Below are 14,930 nucleotides of genomic sequence, written 5' to 3' on the forward strand. Positions count from 1 at the left end.
GGTTCAGGAAGGGTGGGCAGCAGTTTAGTGGGAATGGGGTCAAGGGAGCAGGAGGGGGTGAGGGGGTTCCATGGATAAGAGGAGCTCAAAGAGGGCATGAGCAGAGTTGCAAGAGAAACTAGAGAGAGACACGGGTTCAGGGCTAGGACAGAGTGAAGGGGAGGATATTCTGCTTGGTGAGAAAGGGGGAGGGGAAGGAGCTGAATGGATGGCTTCAATGTTGCTTAAAATTTTTTTTTTTTTTACTGCATTTAATATATCTGTTATTATTCCCAGGTTCATTTTCTGCTTGCAAGGTCTAAACCCAACAATATGGCGATATACTGTACAATACTCTTATTCTCAGTACCAATTATTGTCTTACATTTGTCTATATTAATTACTGATTGGCCAATCATCCATTCAGGTACTAAGTCAATTTAATGTTTCTTGGATAATCTTCTCACCAACAATGAATCAATGCACAGTTTGTGTATTAACAAGCACAGAAATTCCACACAAGCATTCTCTTCTTTACTGTCCCGCTGCTTCTTTCCCCATTTCTAAATATTTTTGTGTTTCTCTTTCTATTTTTATTCACTCATTCTCTCTCTCGTTTTTTTAATTCCTTTATGGAATGTGGGCGTCGCTGTCAAGGCCAGCATTTATTGCCCATTCCTTAATTGCCCTTGAGAAGGTACTTCTCATTGTGGTGTCCATATGAATCGGTGACTCGCCACTCACCCAACCCCCACTGTTTCTGCCTCACCCTCTCCTCATTTTGGTCTCTATGATGAATGGAAAAACTGAAGACAAAGGCATTTGCAATTTTCCAATCCGTCCAACACCAACCACAAGCAGACCCATTGGTGGCATGGAGTCTTGGAAAGTTTCATCCTACGTGTCTGCTTGGCTCAGTTGGTACCACTTTCACCCCTGAATCAGAAGGTTCAGGTTTCAAATCTTACTCCAGGATTTGCACACATTATCTAAGTTGGCACTTCATTGCCTTGCCGGAGGTGCAATCTTGGAGGGAGTGCAGTGAAGATTCACCAGACTGATACCTGGGATGGCAGGAATGACGGATGGAGAGAGATTGGGTCGATTAGGCTTATATTCGCTGGAGTTTAGAAGAATGAGAGGGGATCTCATTGAAACTTATAAAGTTCTAACAGGACTAGACAGACTAGATGCAGGAAGGATGTTCCCGATGGATAAGGGGTAAGCCATTTAGGACTGAGATGAGGAGGAATTTCTTCACCCAGAGAGTGGTGAACCTATGGAATTCTCTACCACAGAAGGCAGTTGAGGCCAATTCATTAAATATATTCAAGAAGGAGTTAGATATATTTCTTAAGGCTAAAGGGATCAAGGGATATGGGGAGAAAGCAGGGACAGGGTACTGAATTTGGATGAACAGTCATGATCTCATTAAATGGCGGAGCAGGCTCGAGGGGCCAAATGGCCTACTCCTGCTCCTATCTTCTATGTTTCTATGAAGCATTAAGCTGGAGCGCCTTAAAAGATCCCATGGCACAATTCGTAAAACAGCAGGGAAATTCTTCTGGACAATATTCCTCCTGTAACCAAAAAAACAGATTAACTGATCATCCATCCATCCATCTCATTTGCGGTTTGGGAGATCTTGCTGTGCACAAATTGGCTGCCACATCTACCGACAAAACAGGGCTCTACACTTCTAGAAGTCATTGATTGGTTGTGAAGTGTTTTGGAATGCGATAAGGTACTACATAAATGCAAGTTCGTTCTGTCTCAAAAAAACAATTATAAAACCTAAAGGGATTCGCTTTCCTCCAGATATGCAGTCAGAAATGTGCCTTCCTCTTAGTGGAGCGGATCATCTTATTTGATGGTGGTCATCATTAAATAAAATGATTTAAACAGTAAGTTTGAAGACCAATCAATACTGTGGCCACACAAACTGATAATGTGGGTTGGGTTCAAAAGTGGGGAAGATTTGGTTTAGGTTTTTACCAAAATATTACTGGTCTAATTATCAAGTACTCTACATTTTTTGGCAACCATAATTTATTTGGACTCTTGTACTTGGCGCTCTCTCTCGTTATTTACTGTCCAGGGTGCTGAGCAACCAATGACGAAGATTTGCATTTATATAGCACCTTTCACGACCTCAGGACATCCTAAATTGCTTTTCAGCCAATGAAGTACTTTTTGAAGTGTAGTCACTGTTGTAATGTAGGAAATGGAAGAAAATGCTTTTGCCAGATAGAGTTGTTCAGTAACCAAAACAGCTCACTCAGTAACCAGTCAATTATTACATGTTCTATCATTTAACTTTGATAAAAGGTGCACATTTGATTAAATAAATCTAACGTTTGTAGTTCTGAAGTCAAAGAAAGGGAAAGTTTCCCCCCGCCCACCCAAAGCCAAGAATTCTTATTTCAACCACGATTTGTACTGAAATAATGTTTCAGTCAAGCCAAAAGGAGCATCTGACCTTTGGTACTTTAGGGAATGGAATTCATTACAAGAGTGAAAGAATTAAAAGCTTACAAATGCAATACTTTGAAATTTGATAGTTAAATATTATAAAATGTCTAGCTTCTGGCATGTATCCATTGTACTTCAGCTCAGTCAGAGTCAGAAAATATATATATATTTTTTTAAATACTAACTTTTCTTTGCTGATTTTGATCTCTCCCCAAAAGGCAGGAGCCACGGAATTATATCTACAGGAACCTCGCACAGCAATTAACCTTTAATTGAAGTCAGGATATGACCATTTAGACTCCACAGGGAATACTGGAATAGTAGCCTTAAAAAAGGAACAGACCAGGTTATCTTTGCAGTTAAATATCACAGGGAACCCTGGATGTCAAGGGATATACAAGAATGGATTAGGAAAAAAAGGGAGGCTTTTGGCAGATACAAAGGACTAAAAACAGTGGAAGCCCTAGGGAAATATAGAAAGTGCAGGGGGGTATTTAAAAAATAAATTAGGAGTGTGAAGAGGGGGCATGATAAACACTGGCGGGCAAAATAAAGAAAAATCCCCAGGTGTTTTATAAGTATATTAAGGGCAAGAGGATAACCAGGGAACGAGTAAGGCCCATTAGGGACCAAAGTGGCAATGTATGTGTAGAGCCGGAAGATGTAGGTGAGGTTTTAATATGAATATTTTGCATCTGTGTTCACTATGGAGAAGGACAATGTAGGCATAGAAATCAGGCAGGGGGATTGTGATATATTTTAACAAATTAGTATTGAGAGGGAGGAGGTACTAGCGGTTTTAGCAGGCTTAAAAGTGGATAAATCCCCAGGCCCAGATGAGATGTATCCCAGGCTGCTGTGTGAGGCAAGGAAGGAGATTGTAGGGGCTCTGACACAAATTTTCAGAACCTCTGGCCACAGGGGAGGTGCCAGAGGACTGGAGAACAGCGAGCGTAGTACCATTATTCAAGAAGGGTAGTAGGGATATACCAGGGAATTACAGGCCAGTGAACCTAACATCAGTGGTAGGGAAATTATTGGAAAAAATTCTGAGGGACAGAATTAGTCTCCACTTGGAGAGGCAAGGATTAATCAAGGATAGTCAGCATGGCTGTGTCAGGGAGAAATCATGTCTAACCAATTTGATTGAATTTTTCGATGGGGTGACTAGGTGTGTGGATGAGGGTAGTGCAGTTGATATAGTCTACATGGACTTCAGTAAGGCTTTTGACAAAGTCCCACATGGGAGACTGGTCAAGAAGGTAAGAGCCCATGGGATCCAGGGCAATTTGGCACATTGGATCCAAAATTGGCTTAATGGCAGGAGGCAGAGGGTGATGGTCGACGGTTGTTTTTGTGACTGGAAGCCTGTGTCCAGTGGTGTACCGCAGGGATCGGTGCTGGGTCCTTTGCTGTTTGTAGTGTACATTAATGATTTAGATATAAATGTAGAAGGTATGATCAGTAAGTTTGCAGATGACATGAAAATTGGTGGAATGGTAAATAGCGAGGAGGGAAGCCTCAGGCTACAGGACAATATAGATGGGTTGGTTAGATGGGCAGAACAATGGCAAATGGAATTTAACCCTGAAAAGTGTGAGGTGATGCATTTTGGAAGGACTAACAAGGCAAGGGAATACACAATGAATGGTAGGACCCTAGGAAGGACAGAAGATCAGAGGGACCTTGGTGTGCATGTACATAGATCCCTGAAGGCAGCAGGACAGGTAGATAAGGTGGTTAAAAAGGCATGTGGGATACTTATATTTTATGCCTCGGCTAATGAAGGCAAGAGCAGGGAGATTAGGCCACAGCTGGAATACTGTGTGCAGTTCCGGTCGCCACACTATAGGAAAGATGTGATTGCATTGGAGAGGGTGCAGAGGAGATTCAGCAGGATGTTACCTGGGCTGGAGCGCTTCAGCTTTGAAGAGTGGCTGGGGTTGTTTTCCTTAGAGCAGAGAAGGGTGAGGAGGGACCTGATTGAGGTGTACAAAATTATGAGGGGCATAGATAGGGTAGATAGAAAGGAACATTTCCCCTTAGTAGAGGGGTCAATAACCAGGGGGCATAGTTTCAAGGTAAGGGGCGGGAGGTTTAGAGGGGATTTGAGGAAAACCTTTTTCACCCAGAGGGTGGTTGGAATCTGGAACTCACTGCCTGAAAGGGTGGTAGAGGCAGGAAGCATTTAGATGAGCACTTGAAATGCCATAGCATACAAGGCTACGGACCAAGTGCTGAAAAATGGGATTAGTATAGACAGTGCTTGATGGCCAGCGCGGACACGATGGGCCGAAGGGCCTCTTTCTGTGTTGTATAAATCTATGACTCTATGACAACCCTGCTCCTGGCCCCAGACTGCACATTGGAGATCAGTTAGTATTCAGTACTTATCAAATCTTCATCCTTATTCGTGAGCTCAGTAACCTACTTTGTGCTACTTTTACTCCAACACTGATGCTACTGTAAGTACCAAGAGATGCATTTTCCCCCAGACAGATTACAATGTCAACCATGGGTTTATTAAATCTCAGCACTTAAAGCAGCCAGATAAATGCTGCAGAGAATGTTATGACTATCTCCTTGTACTTGATGTTATTTGCATTGTGATATCAAGAAACAGCTGAGCGCACTGGATACAGCAAAGGTAATCAGCTCTGACAACACCCGACTGTCATGCTGAAGACCTGTGTTCCAGAACCAGCCGCGCCTCTAGCCAAGCTGTTCCAGTGCAGCTACAACACCGGCATCTACCTGACAATGTGGAAAACTGCCCAGGTACGTCCTCTCCACAAAAAGCGGGACAAATCCAATCCAGCCCAGCCAATTACTGCGCCATCAGTCTACTCTCAATCAGCAGCAAGTGATGGAAGGAGTCGTCGACAGTGCTATCAAATGGCACTTACTCACTAATAACCTGCTCACTGATGCTCAGTTTGGGTTCCACCAGGGGCACTCGCCTCCAGACCTCATTACAGCCTTGGTCCAAATATGGATAAAAGAGCTGAATTCCAGAGGTCAGGGGAGAGTGACTGCCCTTGACCGAATGTGGCATCAATAAGCCCTAGCAAAATTGAAGTCAATGGGAATCAGGGGAAAACTCTCCACTGGCTAGAGTCATGCCTAGCACAAAGGTTGTGGTTGTTGGAGGCCATTCAGCTCAGCCCCGGGACATCGCTGCAGGAGTTCCTCAGGGCAGTGTCCTAGGCCCAACCATCTTCAGCTGCTTCATCAATGATCTTCCCGCCATCATAAGGTTAAGAATGGGGGGGATGTTTGCAGATTGCACAGTGTTCCATTCCATTCGCAACCCCTCAGATAATGAAGCAGTCCGTGTCCGCATGCAGCAAGACCTGGACAACTTCAGGCTTGGGCTGATAAGTGGCAAGTAACATTCGCGCCACAAGTGCCAGACAATGACCACCTTCAACAAGAGAAAGTGTAACCATCTCCCCTTGACATTCAACAGCATTAACAGCATCAAATACCCCACCATTAATATCCTGGGGGTCACCAATGACCAGAAAATTAACTGGCCCAGTCACAAATACTGTGGCTACAAGATCTGGTCAGATGCTCGGTATTCTGCAATGAGTGTCTCACCTCCTGACTCCCCAAAGCCTTTCCACCATCTACAAGGCACAAGTCAGGAGTGCGATGGAATACTCGCCACTTGCCTGGATGAGTGCAGCTCCAACACTCAAGAAACTCAACACCATCCAGGACAAGGCAGCCCACTTGATTGGCACCCCATCCACCACCTTAAACATTCACTCCCTCCACCACCGGCGTACCGTGGCTGCAGTGTGTACCATCTACAAGATGCACTGCAGCAACTTGCCAAGGCTTCTTCGGCAGCACCTCCCAAACCCACGCCCTCTACCACCTAGAAGGACAAGGGTAGCAGGCACATGGGAACACCACCACCTCCAAGTTCTCCTCCAAGTCATACACCATCCTGACTTGGAAATATATCGCTGTTCCTTCATCGTTGCTGGGTCAAAATCCTGGGGTTCAGTACCTAACAGCACTGTGGGAGTACCTTCACCACACAGACTGCGGCGGTTCAAGGTGGCGGCTTACCACCACCTTCTCAGGGGCAATTAGGGATGGGCAATAAATGCTGGCCCTGCCAGTAACGTCCACATTCCGTGAATGAATGAAAAACATAATCATTTAAAATAATCATGTTTGGAGGAGGTGAAGCCCCATACAAATTGAATTTTTTTCCTGACATTGAATGATTGTACTTTACAAACATAGCATTTACTTCTATTTATTTTGAGAGCCATTTAAAGATTTGAAACAAAAATTGGGTGAAAATGCATAATAAGCTGTACTGAGGAGAGGCAGGGTCAGCTTCCTGGGAATGAACCAGGTCAAATATAATACAAAATTACCACCATTCCCCAAGAAGATACAGCTCATTAAAAAAGAGAGACTCAATAAGTAGTTCTGAGTGTGTCAGGGAAAAATAAAGCAAGTTTTTTTTAAAAGTTCTACTTGATAAGTTTTGCAGTGGACTACAGTGTCAGCTAAGTATTGCACACACTGAATGCATATCTGGATATGTACTGGTTATGTGCAAGGCGTACCTGTAACCACAGGGTCTTACAAAATCTACCTTTATAACTATTCTAATTTCAGGGTACACGTTCTATGCCCTGTTATAACATACTATCAAAGTCTAACTTGGGACTAAATTTCCATTGCAAGCGGCCATGTTGATAACTTAACCACGTGGATTACTAATCACCGATTCATTCCTTCTTTCCCACTACCTTCAGTCCACCAATGGTGGCTGCTCTTTCATTCACTGCACCAATGCTCTCTAAATGCCCTCCCCAAATCCCTCCACACCGTCACCCCCCTACTTTGAAAAGTCTCCAAAAAACTCAAGTTCCTTGTTCTCCTTTCTATTTGGCAGTACAATTTTTCCCTCCACCTTGTAAAGTGCTTTGAGGCAGCTATTGTTATGTGAGGAGGGCTATGGAAATGCAAGTTGTTTTAAGAAAAAGCCTAAGCCTTTGGAAGGTCAGTTCCAAGCAAGGTTTTGGGTCCCCAAATTTCCATCCAACGAAGATGGATTGGCTAGATCCCTGTTCTTGGATCAGAATATTTGGATTTCTGCAATTATATCCCTCCATCAGACAATCATGGCATTGTTCACCCCTGTGCCTGCTGACCTGCACCATTACGATTTTAAAATTCTCATCCTGGTTTTTCAAAGTCCTCCATGGCCTCGCAACCCCCCCCCCCCCCAACTCTAACCTCCTCCAGCCCTCTGTGCATCTCCAATTCTTGCATATCACTGATTTTCTTTGCTCCACCATTGGCAGCCGTGCCTTCAACTGCCTAGGCTCAGAGCTCTAATTCCCTTCCTAAACTTCTCCGCCTCTATCTCTCGCTCTCTCTCGCCTCCTTTAAAGATGCTCAATAAAACCTCTCTCTTTGACCAAGCTTTTGGTCACCTGTCTCATGTGGCTTGGTGTCAAATTTAGTTTGATAATCGCTCCTGTGAAGCACCTTGGGACATTAAAGGCACTATGTAACACTGCATACCAACTTTTCTTCATTGCATAAAATCTCTTTATAGTGACATTGCTCTCGCAATACCCTGCCAATTTTTCATGAACCGGACAAGAACAAACAAAAAGTGCCATAACCTCAGGTGATAAGGGGATGAATTAAACACATTGGAAGGTTCTCATTTTCCTTAAGCATGTATGTGCGAAGTGATTTGGCATATTCTTCGAAACCCAGCTCAGGTCCACTCACAAACATCTGTAATTCAACTGTGACCTTCAATTATTCTAGACAAAAATGAAAAATATAAACCAAGATAAGACCTTTTATGATCTCCTGAGCTCAGTCGGGGATTCAGTGACTTGCTACGGAGGTCAAAACAGATGGAGGACGGTTGAGTATGGAGTGTGGTAACCCTATGCAACATGATAGAATGAATGTCTATCTGCTGGCTATGCAAAATGATTTTGGGCTGCCTCAACACAGCTCTTAGTGGGAATAGGCCAAACCAACAGCTGCTCTTGACTCCACTAAACTTGTAATTTCGCTCAGAGTGGCAACAAGCATAGCTGGTGTCAGGAGGAAAAGTAAAAACATCACACCGGCAATACCACATTATAGGGTGTTTTTTTTAAATATTTGTTCATGGGATGTGGGAGTCACTGGCAAGGCCAGTATTTATTGCCCATCCCTAGTTGCCTTTGAGAAGGTGGTGGTGAGCTGCCTTCTTGAACTGCTGCAGTCTGTGTGGTGAAGGTACTCCCACAGTGCTGTTAGGGAGGGAGTTCCAGGATTTTGACCCATCGACGATGAAGGGACGGCGATATACTTCCAAGTCAGGATGGTGTGTGACTTGGAGGGGAACTTGGGGGTGGTGGTGTTCCCATGCTCCTGCTACCCTTGTCCGTCTAGGTGGTAGAGGTCGCAGGTTTGGAAGGTGCTGCCAATGAAGCCTTGGCGAGTTGCTGCAGTGCATCTTGTAGATGGTACACACTGCAGCTACGGTACGCCAGTGGTGGAGGGAGTGAATGTTTAAGGTGGTGGATGGGGTGCCAATCAAGCGGGCTGCTTTGTCCTGGATGGTGTCGAGCTTCTTGTGTTGTTGGAGCTGCACTCCTCCAGGCAAGTGAAGAGTATTCCATCACACTCCTTACTTGTGCCTTGTAGATGGTAGAAAGGCTTTGTGGAGTCGGAGGTTGGAATTAAGTGATATTGTTAAGGCAGAGTAAAGGCAGCAACGTTTGGCATTTAATTTGTGCTTTGCCTGTTTTTTGAACACTTGATGTTAACATGGAGTTCCTGAACTGAAGATGTTCCATTTCCCAGTGCCAAAATCTCTCATCTTGATGAAGCATAAAAAATTAAAAATTACTGAGCTACAAAACATGGGAATAGGCACATCTCCATCAAGGCCAAGCAGAACTACATTTCGTGCAGAATTTTGGCTCCAATTAGTGGTAGCTTGTGCACTTCCCTGTAGATTTCTATGTTGGGCTAAACCTCATTGATTATTTATATGGGTTCATCCTGAAGGGATGAGTGCATACATTTGTACAATCTCAAGGAACTAGAAAATACACATTCCCTATAGGACTTGTATACAACAAGATAACTGATGGCTGACAAAGAGATTCCAGGTAACAAATGAATCCAGGCACTTTTCTCCTGTTTTAACCTTAACCCTTGTCCCCCCACACGTAGAATTTACAAAGATATAAAACCTGAAAACACGTCTTCCATAAAAGGCCGAATTAAATTGATTCAGAAGCCAGGTAGAACTCCCCAATCAGTTACTGCCCTATACTGTACCAGCTAGCCATTTTTTTTTCCTGAGCAGTATATGCCATTTATAGTTGGCGAGAAGTAGGCTCAGATCAGGTTACATGTTCAAGTTATTTGCAAGTATCATCGAACTGCAATGTGGAGAAGATCAAAGGTGTTCTGAATGACACAGGTCAAGAGAAGTGAGACAGACTGGAGGGTATATGCCATCACAACCATATAACTAGTTAGGTTTTCCATTACTAAAAAAAAAGCTATTGCTATCATCATAGTACCACTGTTACAATTGATGCTAAAGCAGAATATGGCTGTTCAGTATCACTAAAGAAAATTACATTGTTCCAAATTTAACCTTGGCCCTCGTCCACCACATGCAGAATTTACAAAGACATAAAACCTGAAAACACGTTTTCCATAAAAGGCCGAATTATCTTGATTCAGCCATGTCAAACATTTTATTTACAGCACACTCCAAATACTTGGCAACAGTCAAGGTCAGAGAATACATTGTAGGATTGCAGTTGCAAGCTCAGAAAGAACATGACAATTGTGAAATATATCTTTCATCAATTGCCGACAGCCTACAGAAGAATTCCATTAAACCATATCATTTGCAATTTTAATTAAGTTATAGTAAATGAAAATTATGCATTTTGTAAATATTTGCAAATGCACTCGAACCTAAAAGAGCATTATTCATGATTACAATTATCTGTTGTAGAAATAAATATAATTTTCTTTAAAAAATAAAGTGTTTTTTTTAAACTTACCCTCCCTTACTGTACTGGGACCAAGAGAGATGACAGTTGGCTTGCTCCTATGGCTTTGTGGTGAAATAATTTAGATGGGTAAATGGAAGCCTACTAGCCTGTCAATTGTTCCCCCATGGGGGAAGAAAGTGACCTTTGAGCCTCTCCCTTGTGACCAGAGACCAAGAAATCATGCGAGTAAATGCAGGTGCAAACTTTCCAATCTGTGATGCAGTGCACTCGTAAACCTGCTGTGCCGCCAGGCTGCATGTGATCTTGATGTATTTTAATACCACTGCAAAACAAGCCACAATCTACCAACAAGTCCTCAAATAATTCATCCAAATATGTTCCACTATCTGCAAGGCTCAAAAACAGACTTGAACAGAAATTAATAACTAGATAAATTTGTCACAGCAGGTTGATGCAAGGCTTTATACAACTCTTGGGTACAGCTGGTCAGCAGAAAAGTTGCCTTGTAGTTCGAGAGTCTTGTGAAGGTAAACCAGACTTTGGATCTGTTTGCTCACCTGCCTCCAACCCAGCTTCATTCTTTGAATAGAAAGACAAACGTCTGACAGGGATTCATCTTTAATGGGTTTATTTTGCATTACTAAATTACACTTTTTAATTGAAGAGAGACTCCTAATAATTTTTATTGGTTTTGTTGAAAGGAATTATAATTATGAGCTGCACTAAAAAATATTAAATTCTTCATATTAAATCTGCAAAGTCATTTTCTCTATACAAATATGGTACACAAGGGTGCAGTGAAGACACAGTACTCTGGCAAACTCATTGGATTTGTTCTTCATCACTAACTTCAGTTCTTTGGTAAAAACAGTCCAACAGTGTACACTGGCACCTTACTTTCAGCTCAGTCACATCTGAGCTTGGACAAAAGGGGAATTGATTAACACAGAGACAAAGTGAAAAGTTTAACTTTACTTTAGAAATTAGATATTAGACATGATTTTAACAAAAAATGTAAACTGAACATAGATATTGTTCCGTACAATCTGAAAAAAACACATGAAGTCTTGGGAACTGCGCTCATTAATTCCATCACTGTCCCAATATTATAAAAGTTTTAAAACATTTACTGAAATCATTTTAAAAACAAATTCAGAAAATGCACATAATGCAATTATTACCAAGATACATTTAAAAAAAACACACACATTTTATGCAAGGGTGGACCTACCTTATTCTTGCATCGAAAGTTATAGTCACGCTTTAACTGCAAGTAGTGATTTGTAGACTGGCAGCGGGTGCTATATCTTTATGGGTAGACATTTCAGAGGATGTGGCTTTTGTTCTATCTAAGGTGCTCCCATATGATATTTCTTAGTGCTTTAGAAATGTTGTGTGTTTCTGTGTTGGAATGGTTAGGTTTTGAAGGTTCACCCCCACCACTCCTTTTTAAAAGAAGCTGAGATGTGTCAAGAAGGGACTGATAACAGCAGTGTTCAATCTGATCAGAAGTTGCAGATCATAAAAAGATGCCATCAAGCTGAAGCTATCTCACGGTTCTCGAAGCAACAGCCATTGTATAAGATTTTATACATAAAGAGATATATATTGGCCAATAAAAAGGCATATGGCATTTCTAATAGTTTCAGTAATTTACCACTTAGAGAAAACATAGGAACTGGAGTAGGTCATTCAATCCCTCGAGCCTGTTCTGTCATTCTATTAGATCATGGCTGAAACTGTACCTCAACTCTATTTATCCCCCAGTACCCTTACCCAACACAAATCTGTCCACCTCAGTCTTGAAAATTTCAATTGATTCAGCCTGAGGTGGGAGGGAAGGGGGAAAAAGAGAGCGTTCCAGATTTCCTCTGCCCTTTGTGTGGGGAAAAAAGTGCTTCCTGATTTCACTCCTTAAATAGCATAGCTCCAATTTTAAGATTGTGCACTCTTGTTCTGGATCAATCAAGCAGATCCCATTTTATATCGATGCATCACAGAAGGAAAGGCACAACAGAGCAGCGACTTTGCCACTCTCTGAATCCGAGCCAGGTGGAAACAGACAGATTGAGCTGTGCGACCTTGAATGTATTTAAATTCCACTTATATACTAAGCAATTAGTTTTAATACTCAAATGTATATAACTGCATAAACTTATTTTAAAGTTAGACAAACTTATTTTCATTGTGACAATAAGGCAATGCTATCGTAGGTGCTGAAAATACTTGTGTAGCTTTGATATTTTGATCTAAAATGCAGGTCTCATTTCAGTAGCTTCTAAATTTCTTCACAAGTGCATGTGGCACAAAGTTACCTCGGTGTTTTGAAGCAGTCTTGAAATGTTATAAATCTAAACCATGCATACTAACATTTTATAATTTAGCCATTCATTCTGCAACACTGCAAAGTTTCAGTTCCCTGTGAACACTTCAAAACTACCATGTCATGTTAAAAAACTGAAATGCAGCAGTATTTAATTTCAATGCACCAGAAAACATTTGGCTTTGAAAATATAAAAAAGAGATGTAATTCCAGCTATGGCACCGCTACAATTAACAATAATAGACCATACTTGTAATTTCAATCAGCATTCCAAACTACAATCAAATAAGAAACATCTTCTTCTTAGCAAACAGAATAGCAAAAGAAAAAAAAATGAAAAATGGGTAGTCAGCAGAAAATGTAACTGTTGTAAACCAAATTAGAAAGAAACAAGGATTAAGAGGGGGGAGGGGAGCGAGGGAGACACTACCAAGTAGGATACAGATCTGCATTATAGAAGAACATCTTAGAATTGAAAGACCATTTAACTCAATGAATCTCTGGTATCCGAACTCTCCCATTAAAGCATAAAGTCTCATATTGAATGTATAATTACATATATATATTTATTCCAAAAATCTATCACACTGAATAAAGACAGACAATCTTCCTACTACTAAATTGTACCCTCTGGTTCTTTTTTGCTGGCTTAAACTTTGCAATTCTACAGTTAAATTAAAACTTTTAAGAGAAATAACTCCAATCAAACAAAAAAATGTCAAATGATGATATATAGGGATCGTGAGGCTGCCACCCAGCTGCAACCTCAGGATTCAGCACGCTGGACAGCTCCTGTGCTAGTCACACTGGAGAGTCACCTTCACTTCAGTCAGAGAAAGGAGAATATCATTTATATATATTTTAAAAAAATTAGGGAGGCAAGTTCCTTACCTGTCCTCGTTCTGGAAGGATTGGTCTCCCAGCAATAAATCCCTGAACCGGTACCTGGGGCGGGAGCGGGGGGTACGTCCGTTTCCAGCTCGTTCATCTTCAGGGAGGAGATGTCCAGGATGACCCCGTCGCTGCTCCGGCTCTGGGCGCTGTCAGGTGAGAGTCTGCGGACAGAGCGAGACGGGCCGTTAGAGCGCGAGCTCAGCTCCCAGACCGCGGCGCGCGCCCCGGCCGCCGGTTCCATCCAGGTAAGCGCGCGCGCGCGCCCGCCCATCCAGGTGAGCGAGCGCGCGCGCGGGCCGTGCAGAGTGTCCCGCCCACACCCCGGGACTGCAGGCCAGGCAATGCAGGGAGTAGAGAGAGAATGCAAATTTTGGAATCACCTACAAATGAGCAACCCCCAATGCTATCACTACGATGTTCTGAAATGCCAAGAGCTGACCATAAAGAAGAATACCCTCAGTCAACTAGTCCTGGGACTCAGTGAAGTAACTACTAACACTACTAACAATAACCAGCCCCAGGACAGTGACAGCGTAACACAAAGAATTCGACCCAACACAATCGTCGCGAAGCAAAAGGAAAAATATCTGACATATTGGGCAGAAACAACAAAAACCCAAAGCAAACTCAATTGCTACCTGGCCCTAAACAGACAATACAACATAGCCGATTACCTGACCATGGTAAAGGATAACAAACTGAGAAGAACCTTGACAAGGTACAGACTTAGCGAACATAGCCTAGCGATCGAAAAAGGCAGACACAGGCAGACCAGGCTGCCAAGAGAGGACAGGATATGCTCTCACTGCAGTCAGGGAGTAGTGGAGACAGAGATGCACTTCCTCACAGCCTGTGGAAAATATCAGGGCATCAGGGAGAATTTCTACCAAAAATTCTCACAAATATGCCCTGAATTCAGAAATCTGAATGACAACCAAAAACTCCCATACCTACTGGGGGAGGAGAGAAGCTGTATAACACTGGCGGCACACTATGTTACAGCTTGCCATGAACAGAGGGACAACCAGTAAACTAAGAAAAGAGTATATATAAATAATGCGAATGTATATTTATACACTCAGGGATATACCTGTTTATACACTATGAATAGAACTGCGTTTATGTGTTCAACCATAAATGTATTTTGATGCTTTGGCAACATAAGATGTACCTTATCATGCCAATAAAGCGATTTGAATTGAATTGAGAGAGAGAGAGAGAGAATGCAGAGA

General features: G+C 42.4%; 1 protein-coding gene across 1 annotated transcript in view; it reads right to left on the reverse strand.

Annotated features, from left to right (window-relative positions):
- The window catches only part of kcnt1b (potassium sodium-activated channel subfamily T member 1b), a 517,853-nt gene extending 504,093 nt beyond the window's left edge, over positions 1 to 13,760 (reverse strand). Inside the window, exon 1 of the mRNA XM_085965398.1 lies at positions 13,696 to 13,760. The gene's annotated coding sequence lies outside the window, so the exon portion shown is untranslated. The remainder of the gene's footprint in view (positions 1 to 13,695) is intronic.
- Positions 13,761 to 14,930: the final 1,170 nt, after the last annotated feature.

This window comes from Somniosus microcephalus, chromosome 23 (assembly GCF_052327205.1).
Source record: "Somniosus microcephalus isolate GS21.2 chromosome 23, FLI_Smic_1.0, whole genome shotgun sequence".
In the NCBI taxonomy this organism is placed as follows: Eukaryota; Metazoa; Chordata; class Chondrichthyes; order Squaliformes; family Somniosidae; genus Somniosus; species Somniosus microcephalus.